The sequence below is a fragment of the Erythrolamprus reginae genome, chromosome 2, assembly GCF_031021105.1.
Source record: "Erythrolamprus reginae isolate rEryReg1 chromosome 2, rEryReg1.hap1, whole genome shotgun sequence".
NCBI classification, from domain to species: Eukaryota; Metazoa; Chordata; class Lepidosauria; order Squamata; family Dipsadidae; genus Erythrolamprus; species Erythrolamprus reginae.
The window spans coordinates 45637353-45653162 of record NC_091951.1 but is presented as its reverse complement, the minus strand read 5'-3'; positions in this window follow the sequence as shown (position 1 = coordinate 45653162).

The window sequence follows — 15810 nt, the reverse complement described above, 5'->3', positions numbered from 1 at the left end:
TGGAATGGAATAGAATAGGATAGAACAGAATAAAGTTCTTTATTGGCCAAGTGTGATTGGACACACAAGGAATTTGTCTTTTTATTTGGTTTTATTTTATTAGTCTTTATAAGAGATAATATAAACATATAAACACACAAGGAATTTGTCTTTTAAAAAAATATATTTTATTAGTCTTTATAAGAGATAATATAAACGTGTGGGTCGGCGTTGAAGGTATATGTGCTATGTAGAAATGGTGGAAGACTTTAGGAGAAACCCTTCCATCCTTCCACCTCTCACAATACTAGACAACACAGTATCAACAGTAGAGACCTTCAAATTTCTAGATTCTATCATATCTCAAGACCTAAAATGGTCACTACCATCAAAAACATCATCAAAAAAGCACAACAAAGAATGTTCTTTCTGTGCCAGCTCAGGAAGCTCAAACTGCCCAAGGAGCTGCTGATACAGTTCTACAGAGGAATCATTGAGTCTGTCATCTGCACCTCTATAACTGTCTGGTTTGGTGCTGCAACCCAACAGAACCGACATAGACTTCAGAGGACAATCAGAACTACAGAAAAAGCAATTGCTGCTAACCTGCCTTCCATTGAGGACCTGTATACTGCACGAGTCAAAAAGGGGGCGGGGAAAATATTTACTGACCCCTCACATCCTGGACACAAACTGTTTCAACTCCTACCCTCAAAACGTCACTACAGAGCACTGCACACCAAGACAACTAGACACGTGAACAGTTTTTTTCCAAACGCCATCACTCTGCTAAACAAATAATTCCCTCAACACTGTCAGACTTTCTACTAAATCTGCACTTCTATTCTACTAGTTTTTCTCATCATTCCTATCACCCATTTCCTCCCATGTTGACTGTATGACTGTAACTTGATGCTTATATCCTAAGATTTTTATTAATATTGCTTCTTCATGGCTTATTTGACCCCTATGATAATCATTAAGTGTCGTACCACATGATTCTTGACAAATGTATATTTTATTTTATGTACACTAAGAGCATATGCACCAAGACAAATTCCTTGTGTGTCCAATCACACTTGGCAAATAAAGTTCTATTCTATTTATATGTTATGTAAAAAACGCTATACACACACACACAGTTCTTGGGAAGAGAAAAGGTTTCCCTCACTGGAAGGAAGATGTTGTCTGTATTTAATCTATCCAAGAAATGTTGTACTGCCACCCATGTGGACGATTACAAGGTCTTTGAATTCTTCCTTTTTCAACCTTTGCTTCTCGTTTCTTACCCTGGAATCCAGCCCAGGTTTATGAAAAACTGTCATAAGATGCTCTGGTCCAAAGGCCACTTGAGTTCCACTGAAACATTTCCTTCTAGTTCAAACACTTTGTTCCTCCAGACTTCAGGGGAAGAAGGTGTTTATTATCCTGTAATAACTACGATAAACTACAGAAAATCCATGCTATAAACTTGCTCACAAGCGGCGCATGAATTAATTAATGGCTTTTCCAAGCCAACCTGAGTTTATGCAGCCACACTGGCCATTCTAAAGAGACCTCAAAACTAGAACCTCCTCTCCTCCTGGATTTAGTAATTTTTCCCTTCAAAGAAAAAAGAGAAAAAGACACAGCATGACCAGGGTACGATAGAAGATTGACGGCAGAAAAAGACCTCATGGTCCATCTAGTCTGTCTTTATAGAAACATAGAAACATAGAAGTCTGACGGCATGAAAAGACCTCATGGTCCATCTAGTCTGCCCTTATACTATTTTCTGTATTTTATCTTAGGATGGATATATGTTTATCCCAGGCATGTTTAAATTCAGTTACTGTGGATTTACCAACCACGTCTGCTGGAAGTTTGTTCCAAGGATCTACTACTCTTTCAGTAAAATAATATTTTCTCATGTTGCTTTTGATCTTTCCCCCAACTAACTTCAGATTGTGTCCCCTTGTCCTTGTGTTCACTTTCCTATTAAAAACACTTCCCTCCTGGACCTTATTTAACCCTTTAATATATTTCAATGTTTCGATCATGTCCCCCCTTTTCCTTCTGTCCTCCAGACTATACAGATTGAGTTCATTAAGTCTTTCCTGATACGTTTTATGCTTAAGACCTTCTATACTATTTCCTGTATTTTATCTTAGGATGGATATATGTTTATCCCAGGCATGTTTAAATTCAGTTACTGTGGATTTACCAACCACGTCTGCTGGAAGTTTGTTCCAAGCATCTACTACTCTTTCAGTAAATGAAAGATGAAAATAAAAGGGCCTTTCTTTGAATGTGAGATTTGGCTTCATCATCTCCTGGGTTGAGAAGGTTGTAAAAAACCCATTTTCTTCAATTAGCTTTTAATAGCAATAACACTTAGAGACATATATACCACCTCACAGTGCAGCCCCTTCTAAGCGGTTTACAGAGGTAGTCTATTGCCCCCCAATAATTTGGGTCTTTATTTCACCCACCTCAGATGGAAGGCTGACTCAACCTTGTGAGATTTGAAGGAAAAGAAGGACCGGGGGAGACGAGTCTGCGGAGAGGGGCGGCATACAAATCTAAATAATAAATAAAACAAATAAATGATAGCAGTGTTCCAATATTTCAGTGGTTGCCATAAAGAAGAAGGAGTAAAGCTATTCTCCAAAGCACCTGGGGGTAGAACAAGAAGCAATGGGTGGAAACTAAACAATGAGAGAAGCAACTTAGAACTAAGGAGAAATTTCCTGACAGTTAGAACAATTAATAACTGGAACAGCTTGCCTCCAGAAGTTGTGAATGCCCCAACACTGGAAGTTTTTAAGAAGATGTTGGATAACCATCTGTCTGAAATGGTGTAGGGTTTCCTGCCTAAGCAGGGGGCTGGACTAGAAGACCTCCAAGGTCCCTTCCAACTCTGTTATTTAAGGTTAAAACAAACTTTATTCAGAAGCCTAGTAGAGGCCGAACAATAACAACAAAAGTAGTGTAATATGATTATGGGGCTACCACCTTCCAGTTACGATAACTACATTTTAGAAACATAGAAACATAGAAGACTGATGGCAGAAAAAGACCTCATGGTCTATCTAGTCTGCCCTTATACTATTTCCTGTATTTTATCTTACAATGGATATATGTTTATCCCAGGCATGTTTAAATTCAATTACTGTGGATTTACCAACCATGTCTGCTGGAAGTTTGTTCCAAGGATCTACTATTCTTTCAGTAAAATAATATTTTCTCATGTTGCCTTTGATCTTTCCCCCAACTAACTTCAGATTGTGTCCCCTTGTTCTTGTGTTCACTTTCCTATTAAAAACACTTCCCTCCTGGACCTTATTTAACCCTTTAACATATTTAAATGTTTCGATCATGTCCCCCCTTTTCCTTCTGTCCTCCAGACTATACAGATTGGGTTCATTAAGTCAATCCTACTAATAATAAGGACATGGATCACTCACTAGGGCTATTTACTCCAGCTAAGTTGCCCTAGCCATGGCATGATCTCTCCCTGCCAATCCAGCAGAGCCTGTGAGTCTAGGATAGAATTTCTCAACCTTGGCAACTTTAAGACTGATGGACTTCAACCTTGGGCTAGATAGGATAACCTCAAGATCTGACCCTGTTCTTCAATAGGAGTGATTCCCCTCCCTAGAGGGCGGGGAAAATATTTACTGACCCCTCACATCCTGGACACAAATTGTTTCAACTCCTACCCTCAAAACGTCGCTACAGAGCACTGCACACCAAGACAACTAGACACAAGAACATTTTTTTCCGAACGCCATCACTCTGCTAACCAGATGGTTCCCTCAACACTGTCAGACTTTCTACTAAATCTGCACTTCTATTCTACTAGTTTTTCTCATCATTCCTATCACCATTTCCTCCCATGTTGACTATATGACTGTAACTTGTTGCTTATATCCTAAGATTTTTATTAATATTGCTTCTTCATTGCTTATTTGACCCCTATGACAATCATTAAGTGTTGTACCATATGATTCTTGACAAATGTGTATTTTATTTTATGTACGCTGAGAGCATGTGCACCAAGACAAATTCCTTGTGTGTCCAATCACACTTGGCCAATAAAATTCTATTCTATTCTAGAATTACAACTGGAACAGATACAGCCATCATTCATTTAAAATTGGCCTTTTGATGTTTGAGTGTTTTTTGGATGTTGCAGTTCCAATTGCTAATGCTTAGTTTATTATACTGGGTTTTTCATTTTTTAAAAAGCTTTCTGAAAGTGGTTAAAATATCTTCCCTGTTGAGAGCAAGAGTGAGAAAGATGGTTTATGAGCAAACAGCAGCCCCATCGTTTTGAGATTCAAAAGCTTTTCTCATCTAATCTGTCATAGATTCCAGATTTCATTACCTCTCATCTTAGCCTGGAGTGGAGAATATTCTAAAAAAGTATCAAGTATGCTCTGAGTAGTTATTTATTAAATTTTTATCCTTGCTTTTATAACTAATTCAGGGTAGTGAAATTTTATCACATAATGCTTTTATATAATACTACATTACATAATAATTGTATAACAATAATAATATTTATTATTATTAATAAGTTACATAATAACTGCATGATAATAATAAAAATTATGTAATTTTATTTATTTATTGTGCTTATATGCTGCCAAACTCCCGAAGGACTCTTGGTGGCTTCCAATAAATAAGAACAGCTCATAAAAACCAGCATTAAAAACATTAATAAAAAACCCCACCCAAACATGCGTACTCTCACTTTCATTCCTAGCTGAATCTAGGTTTTAATTTACTGCAAACATAATGCTCTTTCCGCCTATTTTTCCCACAATAACAACCCTGTGAGGATTAGAACTCACAGTCTCCTATTTTCTAGGCCAGCACTTTAACCACTACACCAAACTGGCTCTCTGGCTCTTTCCCTTGAATTGAAAAATGACCAGTGGCCTTATATAGACCATACTTTTTAAATGTGACAATTTTAAGAAATGGACCTCAACTTCCAGCATCTTAAAAGTTCTCCAGTCCAAAGAGATTGAATTTGCCAACTTTGAAAAACACTGATGTAGATGTTGTTGTTGTTGTTGTTGTTATTATTATTATTATTATTATTATTATTATTATTATTATTAATTAGATTTGTATGCCGCCCTTCTCCGAAGACTCGGGGCGGCTCACAACAGTAATAAAAACAAAATAGTAATGGAACAAATCTAATATTAAAAAACATATAAAACCCTATCATTATTTAAAAAACCAAACAGCACATTCATACCAAACATAAAACAAAGTATAAAAAAAGCCTGGGGGAAAGGTGTCTCAACTCCCCCATACCTGGTGGTATAAGTGAGTCTTGAGTAGTTTACGAAAGTCAAGGAGGGTGGGGACTGTTCTAATCTCCGAGGGGAGTTGGTTCCAGAGGGCCGGGGCCACCACAGAGAAGGCTCTTCCCCTGGGGCCTGCCAAATGACATTGTTTAGTCGACGGGACCCGGAGAAGGCCAACTCTGTGGGACCTTATTGGTCGCTGGGATTCGTGCGGTAGCAGGCGGTTCCGAAGGTACTCTGGTCCACTGCCATGTAGGGCTTTAAACGTCATAACCAACACTTTGAATTGTGACTGGAAAACGATAGGCAGCCAATGCAAGCCACGGAGATGTTGAAGAGATGAGGAAACACCAGAGTGATGTATTGTTTGATAACTCTTTATTTGCCTTTTATTTGCTCGTACATTGATAGCTCGTCTTACAAACCCCTCATCATACAAACTTTTCGAGATACAAACCCGGGGTTTAAGATTTTTTTGCCTCTTCTTCCAAACTATTTTCACCTTACAAACCCAAGCTGCTGCCATTGGGATGCCCCGTCTCTGGACTTCTGTTGCCAGTGAAGCGCCCGTTTTTGCGCTGTTGGGATTCCCCTGAGGCTCCCCTCCATGGGAAACCCCACCTCCAGACTTCTGTGTTTCTGCGATGCTGCAGGGGAATCCCAGCAGCACAAAAACGGGCACTTCTCTGGAAACAGAAGTTGAAATTGCAGCATCACAAAAAAATGGAATTCTGGAGGCGGGGTTTCGAGAACTTCTGTGTTTTTGCGATGCTGCAATTTCGCTGAGGCTCCCCTCGCTGGGAAACCCCACCTCCAGACTTCCGTTGCCAGCGAAGCACCCGTTTTTGCGCTGCTGGGATTCCCCTGCAACATCACAAAAACACGAAAGTCCGGAGGTGGGGTTTCCCAGAGAGGGGAGCCTCAGGGGAATCCCAGCAGTGCAAAAATGGGCACTTCAGCTGGCAAAAGGGGTGAGTTTTGGGCTTGCACGCATTAATCGCTTTTCCATTGATTCCTATGGGAAACATTGTTTCGTCTTACAAACTTTTCACCTTACAAACCTCGTCCCGGAACGAATTAAGTTCATAAGACGAGGTATCACCGTATTTAATTTATTGTCTATTGGGGTTTTGGGCAGTGGTGAAATCCAAATTTTTAAACTACTGGTTCTGTGGGTGTGGCTTGGTGGGCGTGGCAGGGGAAGGATACTGCAAAGTCCACATTCCTTCTTCATTCCTAAGGGAAAGATATTGTAAAATCTCCATTCCCTCCCCACTCTAGGGCCAGCCAGACGTGGCAGTTCTCTGAACTACTCAAAATTTCTGCTACCGGTTCTCCAGCACCTGTCAGAACCTGCTAGATTTCAACCCTGGAAAAAGTCTTGCTGAATACTTTGCAGCTTACATCTCAGTAAATATAAGAAGGATTGGAAGTACTAATGAATTTGAAACATGAATCTCTGGTTCAGTGCTAAAACACGTGGGCTTATAATGCAAAAGCAAGCCAGGTTCAATTCACACCATTTTTACAAGAATTTCCTTATAAAAATTCCGTTGTCATCCCAAGGCAGATGGAGAGCAACGAATTAGGGAACGTCTGCTTTTAATAAATCATAAATTAAATTTGTCAATAGGGCAGTTGCTTGAGAGGCCAATTGGGAGCGTCCTTCATTGCTTTGCCATTTTGGTGAATTTGTAACAATTAAGTGGATAAATGATTTACTTATATTTTGCCAAAGAGACTCATAAAAGGGGAGGCTGACAGATCCCACAAAGCTTCTCTACTGTAGTGCAGCCCTGTATCTTGGCAATTTTTACGATGTGTGGACTTCAACTCCCAGAATTCCAGCGGCCGATTAGGTCCCACAGAATGGGTCTTCTCCGGGTCCTGTTGACTAAGCAATGTCTTCTGGTGGGGCCCAGGGGAAGAGCCTTCTCTGTGGCTGCCCCGGCCCTCTGGAACCAACTCCCCCCCAGAGATCAGAACCACCCTCACCCTCCTTGCCTTTCGTAAGTTGTTGAAAACTCACCTTTGCCGCCAGGCATGGGGAAATTGACACCTCCCCTAATTACTGTTTTATGTATGGTTTGATTTGGTTGTTTGATTATTTTATTAATAAGGGTTTTTAAAATTGTGTTTTAAGATACTGGATTTGTACTTTGTTATTATTGTTGTGAGCCACCCCGAGTTCTTGGAGAGGGGCAGCATACAAATCTAATAAATAATAATAATAATAATAATAATAGTAGTACTAGTAGTAGTAGTAGTAGTTGTTGTTGTTATTAATTCACCAGCCAGCAATAATGAGCTGCTGCCCCCATGGGAGGGGGACACGCAGTGAGGGTAGTAAGTTTATGCACTACTTATTGAATACTTAACCGTTTTTTAATTGTCCTTCCTTCTTTAGTACCTTAGTATGATCCTTAATTACTTTTAAAATAGGAAATAATTAAATAGTATTTTTACCCATAAATGCTTTAATCATTTTAGTCATTATCTAGAACTGAACTTTTACAGCAATTAAAGAAAATTGAGCTACTTGCCTAATCTGTTATCATACTGAACCTTGTGGGTTCAGTACAAAACCTTAAAATGTTACTGTGCTCCTCAACAAACAATGCTGCCTATCATTTGTCCTTTTTATGGCTATTCAAATAATGTGACTTACCGTATTTTTCAGTGTATAAGACACACCTTTTTCCTCCCTAAAAGAGGCTGATAATTAGGGTGTGTCTTATACTCTGAATGTAGCTTTCCCTCCCCTCCAGCCCTAACTAGCTGCTAACGAACTTCCCAGCTCCTACCTTGCAGGCTCTTTCATTGTTACTCTCTGTGAAGAATGTTTTCCAAGCCCTAAATCTTTGCAGGGTTTGTTTCATTACTCTAACTTGCTCTGAGTAAGTTTCTTTCCAGCCCTAACCAGGTGCTAACAATGTTCCCAGCTCTTACTGGCTTGCAAGCTCTTTCATTGTTACTCTCTCAGAATATTTTTTTTAAGCCCTTAACCAGGGGATAAAATAATGTGCTGAAGCTGACCTGACTAAGGATGCTAGCTAGATGAATATCTGGTAAGCAGATTCTTTTCCCTATTTTCCTCCCCCAAAACTAAGGTGTGTCTTATATTCTGGTACGACTTATACTCTGAAAAATACGGTAATCAACTGAAAAAAAAGGCCAAGCATCTATCTGAAAACTTATCTTGGTCAGGATGCCTACGGAGAGGGGCGGCATACAAATCTAATTAATAATAATAATAATAATAATAATAATAATAATAATGCCACTCCCACCCAGTCACATGACCTTTAAGCCCTTGTCACATTATTCCAAGCTATTCCCATCTAGTCACATGGCCAGCAAGGCATCCCTACCTGGTCACATGACCATTAAGCCACACCCACACAATAAGCCATGCCCACAGTATGGTAGTAAATTTTTTTCGCAGCTCTTCACTGCCAGCCAGCCTGCTGGCTGGGGAATTCTGGGAGTTGAAGTCCACACATCTTACAAATTGCCAAGGTTCGGAAACGCTGTCCTAAGGGTAACATTGGCTCATCTACATCTCTGCAATCGGGACGTGGTAGGAAACGCAAGATCTGAACTCTGTTTCTGAGTGGTCCAACACATGTCAACTCCAAATCTCAACTAGCAAATGCTCTGTCCTACACATTGGGAAAAAGAATCTGAACTCCAAATACGAACTGAATAATCAAATTATCACAGATAACCCCCACTCGGTTAAAGACCTCGGTATACTAATAACAAAAGATTTAAGTGCCAAAGCCCACTGCAACAACAGAGCCAAGAAGGCTTCAAGAGTTGTAAACCTAATCCTACATAGCTTCTGCTCTGGCAATCTCACACTACTTACCAGAGCTTACAAAACTTTTGCCAGACCCATCCTCAAATACAGCTCATCCATTTGGAACCCATATCGCATCTCAGACATCAACACCCTTGAAAATGTCCAAAGATACTTCACCAGAAGAGCCCTTCACTCCTCCACTCGAAATAGAATACCCTACGAGACTAGACTTTCAATCCTGGGCCTAGAAAGCCTAGAGCTAAGACACCTTAAACAACATCTAAGTATTGCCCACAAGATCATATGCTGCAACGTCCTGCCTGTCGGCGACTACTTCAGCTTCAACCACAACAACACAAGAGCACACAACAGATTTAAACTTAATATTAACCGCTGCAAACTTGACTGTAAAAAAATATGACTTCAGTAACCAAGTTGTTGAAGCGTGGAACTCATTACCGGACTCCATAGTGTCATCCCCAAACCCTCAACAATTTACCACTAGATTATCTACGGTTGACCACTCCAGATTCCTAAGAGGTCAATAAGGGGCGAGTACAAGTGCACTCGAGTGCCTTCCGTCCCCTGTCCTATTGCTCTCCTATATCTCCTATACCTTTCTTCTATTCCTATATCTCTTCTTCTATTCTTTCATTGATATGTTCTATTACTATATCTTCTTTTCTATTCATTCTTGGATATATTTTACTATGAGTATCTCCTCTATAACCTTCATCATGTATTTTACTATGTGTATATATATATATATATATATATGTATATATATACCCACTATATTTTATTTTATGTACGCTGAGAGCACATGAACCAAGACAAATTCCTTGTGTGTCCAATCACACGTGGCCAATAAAAATTCTATTCTATTCTAAAACCCTCATTGTGTATTGGACAAAATAATAAAATAAAATAAAATAAAAAATAAAATAAAATAAAATAAAATAAAATAAAATAAAATAAAATAAAATAAAATAAAATAAAATAAAATAAAATAAAATAAAATAAAATAAAATAAAATAAAATAAAATAAAATAAAATAAAATAAAATAAAATAAAATAAAATAAAATAAATAAAATAAATAAAATAAATAAAATTTAAAATAAAATAATAAAATAAAATAATAAAATAAAATAAAATAAAATAAAATAAAATAAATAAAATAAAATAAAATAAAATAAAATAAAATAAATAAAATAAATAAAATAAATAAAATAAATAAAATAAATAAAATAAATAAAATAAATAAAATAAATAAAATAAATAAAATAAATAAAATAAATAAAATAAATAAAATAAATAAAATAAATAAAATAAATAAAATAAATAAAATAAATAAAATAAATAAAATAAATAAAATAAATAAAATAAATAAAATAAATAAAATAAATAAAATAAATAAAATAAATAAAATAAATAAAATAAATAAAATAAAATAAAATAAAATAAAATAAAATAAAATAAAATAAAATAAACAAATAAATAAATCTGGTACGCTGGATTTCAAGAGCTCACTTGCACCAGGCCAAGCCAAGATGACAGCTGCAATCAAAAATTACACGGAGCCAAGATTCAGCGGAGCCTGTCGTTAAAGCAAGGTGTGCTTTTGTCTCGGGCTGTGCTGCTGTAAAGAGCAATCTAAAAATAGTCTCTGTGCACTTGTGCACTCTCTGCACTTGTGTGCAGGTAGCCAGCCACTTGATGGAAAAGATGAGTCTGCCGATGTTTACACAGACGCTTGAACAGATCCTGTTCTGCTGATATCTGCTTCTTTTCTGCTCCCTGGATTTGAAAACAATTGGTCCGGACACACATTCCGGCCTCTGTTGTGATTAAGGGACTAGAACTTGTGCTGGGTGTGGGGGAATAGGTTGGAGTGTATGGGAAACCTGCTCTTTTTCCAGATACAGTGGTACCTTTACTTATGAACATTTCTAGATGTCCCCCTTAGGCCTTTACAATTTTATGCATGGTATGTCTGTATGTCTGTTTGGTTTTTATTATAATGGGTTTTTAATTGTTTTTAGTATTGGATTATTATTATATGCGGTCTTATTATTGCTGTTAGCCGCCCCGAGTCTTCAGAGAGGGGCGGCATACAAATCCAATAAATAAAAATAATAATAATAATAATAATAATAATAATAGATAAGAATCGGGTGTTCAAGATTTTTTGGCCTCTTCTTAAGAACCATTTTTTACTTAAAAACCCGAGCCCGGAAAAAATTCCCAGGAAATTTGAGAGCGGCACGAAGGCCCGGCCAGTTTTCTGCCATTCCTCCTTTCATCCCGGCAATCTCGGGCTTTTCTGGGCTGCCAGAGGAGCCTTTCGGTGGGCTTAAGGAGGCTTTGGCAGGCCAGAGTGAACAAAGCATTTTCCTTTCTCTGGGCGCTTGGGGAGGGAATAAATCTCTGCCAGCGCCCAGAGAAAAGAAATGCTCCCTTAGCTCTGGGCAGCGACTGTCCCCCTTCTCTTCTTCCTCCTCCTCCTCCCACCCAAATTCTGAGCTTTTATTTCTTTCCTAATGGGTTTGCACACATTATTTGCTTTTACACTGATTCCTATGGGAAAAAATATTTATTATTATTATTATTATTATTATTATTATTATTATTATTATTATTTATTAGATTTGTATGCCGCCCCTCTCCGAAGACTCAGGGCGGCTAACAACAATAAAGAAAACAATGTAACAAATCTAATATTAAAAAATAATCTAAAAAACCCCAATTTAAGAGACCAATCATACAAACAAGCATACCATGTATACATTCTATAAGCCTAGGGGGAAGGGGGGGGGAAATTTCAATTCCCCCATGCCTGACGACAGAGGTGGGTTTTAAGGAGCTTGCAAAAGGCAAGGAGGGTGGGGGCAACTCTGATATCTGGGGGGAGCTGGTTCCAGAGGGTCGGCGCCGCCACAGAGAAGGCTCTTCTCCTGGGTCCCGCCAAACGACATTGCTTAGTCGACGGGACCTGGAGAAGGCCGACTCTGTGGGACCTAACCGGTCGCTGGGATTCGTGCGGCAGAAGGCGGTCCCGGAGATATTCTGGTCCGATGCCATGAAGGGCTTTATAGGTCATAACCAACACTTTGAATTGTGACCGGAAACTGATCGGCAACCAATGCAGACTGCGGAGTGTTGGTGTGACATGGGCATGCCTTGGGAAGCCCATGATTGCTCTCGCAGCTGCATTCTGCACGATCTGAAGTTTCCGAACACTTTTCAAAGGTAGCCCCGTGTAGATGTTCTGTCTGGGTTCCCCCAGACCTCAACACCAACTGGAAAAAACAGCCAGACACGCTGGTAAAAGCAAAAGTACTTTATAGCTTGAAAAATAAACACAGAGAAAAACCTGTTCTTCCCAACAGGCAGGCTAGGAGACTTTACAGCAGAGTCCTGATGTCCAGACAATACAGCAAACTTCTTGCTGGCACACCCACCACTGTAGAGCATAAGACCCCCACCTTTTCCCCCCAAGGTTTCAGTATTCAAAGTCACAAACCAGAATTCCAAGACGCCAAAAATCACAGCCAGGTCCCAAGACTCCCAAAGATAATACTCCACAAGCCAGGAAGGGTGGGTCTGCCTTTTAGCCTTTCCAGAGAGCACCACACCCAAACCCAGCTGTTGCCTCTTTAGTGCTGAAAGTACCTAGCCAATTGCTCCCTTCTTTGTGTTGCTCTTCTCTGTCGCAGATCGATTATTGCTTGTGCATTTTCCTCTAAGGAATCCAGGCTGCTTGCTGGGAAGAGCTCCCTCTCGGGGGCCTCTGGCTGTTCCCCCTCTTCCTCAGCCTGGGATTCCTCCTCCTCGTCTGCCTGCACCTCCTGTTCCTCATCCTCCCCCTCTGAGCAGGAAACCGACAGAAGATCAGCCGTTCCCTGAGGGGCCTCGGATGGAATCACAACAGTAGAGAGCATTACAATAGTCAAAATTGCTTCTACTTACAAACTTTTTTACTTAAGAACTTGGTCATGGAACGAATTAAGTTCGTAAGTAGAGGTAACACTGTATTTTTCAGGGCTTGGAATAATCTGCTGAAATAAGACAGTAAGGATCAGGGGTGGGTTGTGGAATATTTTGCCACGGGTTTGTGTGCACGCTCTTGCGCGATGCTTCTGCGCATGTACAGTGCTACCGGTTCTAAGAAATGGCCCAAATTGAGAGCAACCCATCGTTGTTAAGGATGTTTATACTTATCTAATTAGTGACTTTGGAACAGATTAGGACAAGGGTGTCAAACTTGATTTCATTGAGGGATTTCATTGAACTCTGTTTTGAAGATGAAATCATTGTTTGTTTGTTTGTTTGTTTGTTTGTTTGTTTGTTTGTTTGATTACTATGCCGTCCTTCTGCTGAGATGGCTCACAACAAATAGATACAGAACATCTAAGAAATCTAATATTACAACACACTAAAAAACTACAAGGCTAAAAACAGGTAATTAAAATTCTTAATACAGTGGTGCATCTACTTAAGAACTTAATTTGTTCTGTGACAAGGTTCTTAAGTAGATACGTTCTTAAGTAGAAGCAATTTTTCCCATAGGAATCAATGTAAAAACAAATAATGCGTGCAAACCCATTAGGAAAGAAATAAAAGCTGGAGAACCACTACACATTCCAGCAACTTCCAGAAGGCCTTCATGAGTCCCCAAATCTGGATATAGGACAGTGGTGCAAGTTATGAGGAATCAGGATATAGGTCATCCTCATTCAGTGACCACAGTTGGAACTGGCAATTTGGTCATTAAATGAAGCAGTCCCATGGAATTGGGAGGCATAAAAATCTAAATAATAAATAAATAAACAAAAATAAATCAATAGATCAATCAAATCAATCAAATCAATCAAATCAATCAAATCAATCAAATCAATCAAATCAATCAAATCAATCAAATCAATCAAATCAATCAAATCAATCAAATCAATCAAATCAAATCAAATCAAATCAAATCAATCAGATCAATCAGATCAATCAGATCAATCAGATCAATCAGATCAATCAGATCAATCAGATCAATCAAATCAATCAAATCAATCAAATCAATCAAATCAATCAAATCAGTCACTAAGTGAAACCACACTTGTGTTTATAATCTTACCTCAACTTTCTTTTATAGACCTATGAGGGTCATAAATGTGAGGATTGGTCGCAAAGCTGCTTTTTCATCACCATCATAACTGCAAACAGTCCCTGTCCATGACAGTCACTAAACAAGGACTATCTTTATTGCTTTCACCATTTCAGCAGTAACCTGCGACACTGTTAAGCCTGTGTCCCTCTTGTCTCCTACCTTGGACTTCTGGGTGTCCCCCATTTCAGAAGCCTACAACCCCACATCCCATCAAGGGATCCTACACAAGGCGCAAAAAAGGGCAACAAGAATGATCAAGGAAATGGAGCCCCTCCCTTATGAAACAAGGTTGCAACGCCTTGGTCTCTTCAGCCTTGAAAGATGGCGTTTAAGGGGTGACTTGATCGAAGTGTATAAAATCATGCATGGGATAGAAAAGGTGGATAGAGAAAAATTCTTTTCTCTATCACACAACACTAGGACAAGGGGGCACTCCCTAAAGCTCATAGGTAAGAAAGTGAGGACAAATAAAGGGAAATATTTCTTCACCCAGAGGGTCATTGGTTTATGAAATTCACTTCCAGAAGAGGTCGTGACAGCTGTCAGCCTGGATAGCTTGAAGGCAGGATGAGACAGATTCATGGAGGCCAAGTGTATCGGTGGTTATTGAAACGGATGTCCACGTGCCGCCTCTATGTTGGTTGAGGCAGGCAGGGTTCCCTTGAGTACCATTTGTTGGGGGTCAGGGGAAAGGCAGGGTCTTGCCTTCTCTTTCTGCTCAAGATCCCCGTGGACAATTGGTGGCCCACTGTGTGACACAGGATGCTGGACTCGATGGGCTTTGGCCTGATTCAGCAGGGCTCTTCTTATGTTCTTAACCCACCTGAATAGCTGCAATGGGTCTGTTTCATAGTTAACTCATTGCGTAATTGCCGTAGGAGCCAGTAACCTTTATTTGCCATTTGCAAAAGCCAACCTCCAGGACTGAACCCAGGGTTGCTTACAGGTCTTGGCATATAAAAATCCTGCAGATCTAAATGCCGAGCAAGATGAGAACAAATGCTTTGCCACCAGCACGCGCCATCTTGGATCTTGGCCCAGCAGAGTCTGGAAAGGTCGCCTATTTATAGACAGGGGGCCTCCAGCCTTGCACTGGGCTTCCGTAACGCCCCCGTGTGAGTCACTCGCACAGCACAACAACCCACAGATCTGCAAGGCTGCCCTGGCCTTATCCGGCTCTGGATAAACAATGGCATTTGTGGGAGAGAGCAAAGCTTCCCTCAGACCCAAGAGCTTCTCATCCATCACTGGGCTTAAAATGATGCCATTCCTTGCATTGTGAGGTGTGTGGGACTTTCTGCGTCTAGGGCCAAGCATGGGCTGGCACACGTGGGCCGCAAAAGATGCCATAGGCAGATTCCTTCTCTTCTAAATTAGAGAGACAGTTTTCCAAGCTACCCTCCCAGTTCTGGTACAGCACGTAAAGAGTTTTTGGACTCAATCTGTATAGTCTGGAGGACAGAAGGGAAAGGGGGGACATGATCTAAACATTTAAATAGGTTAAAGGGTTAAATAAGGTCCAGGAGGGAAGAGTTTTTAATAGGAAAGTGAACAAGGGGAC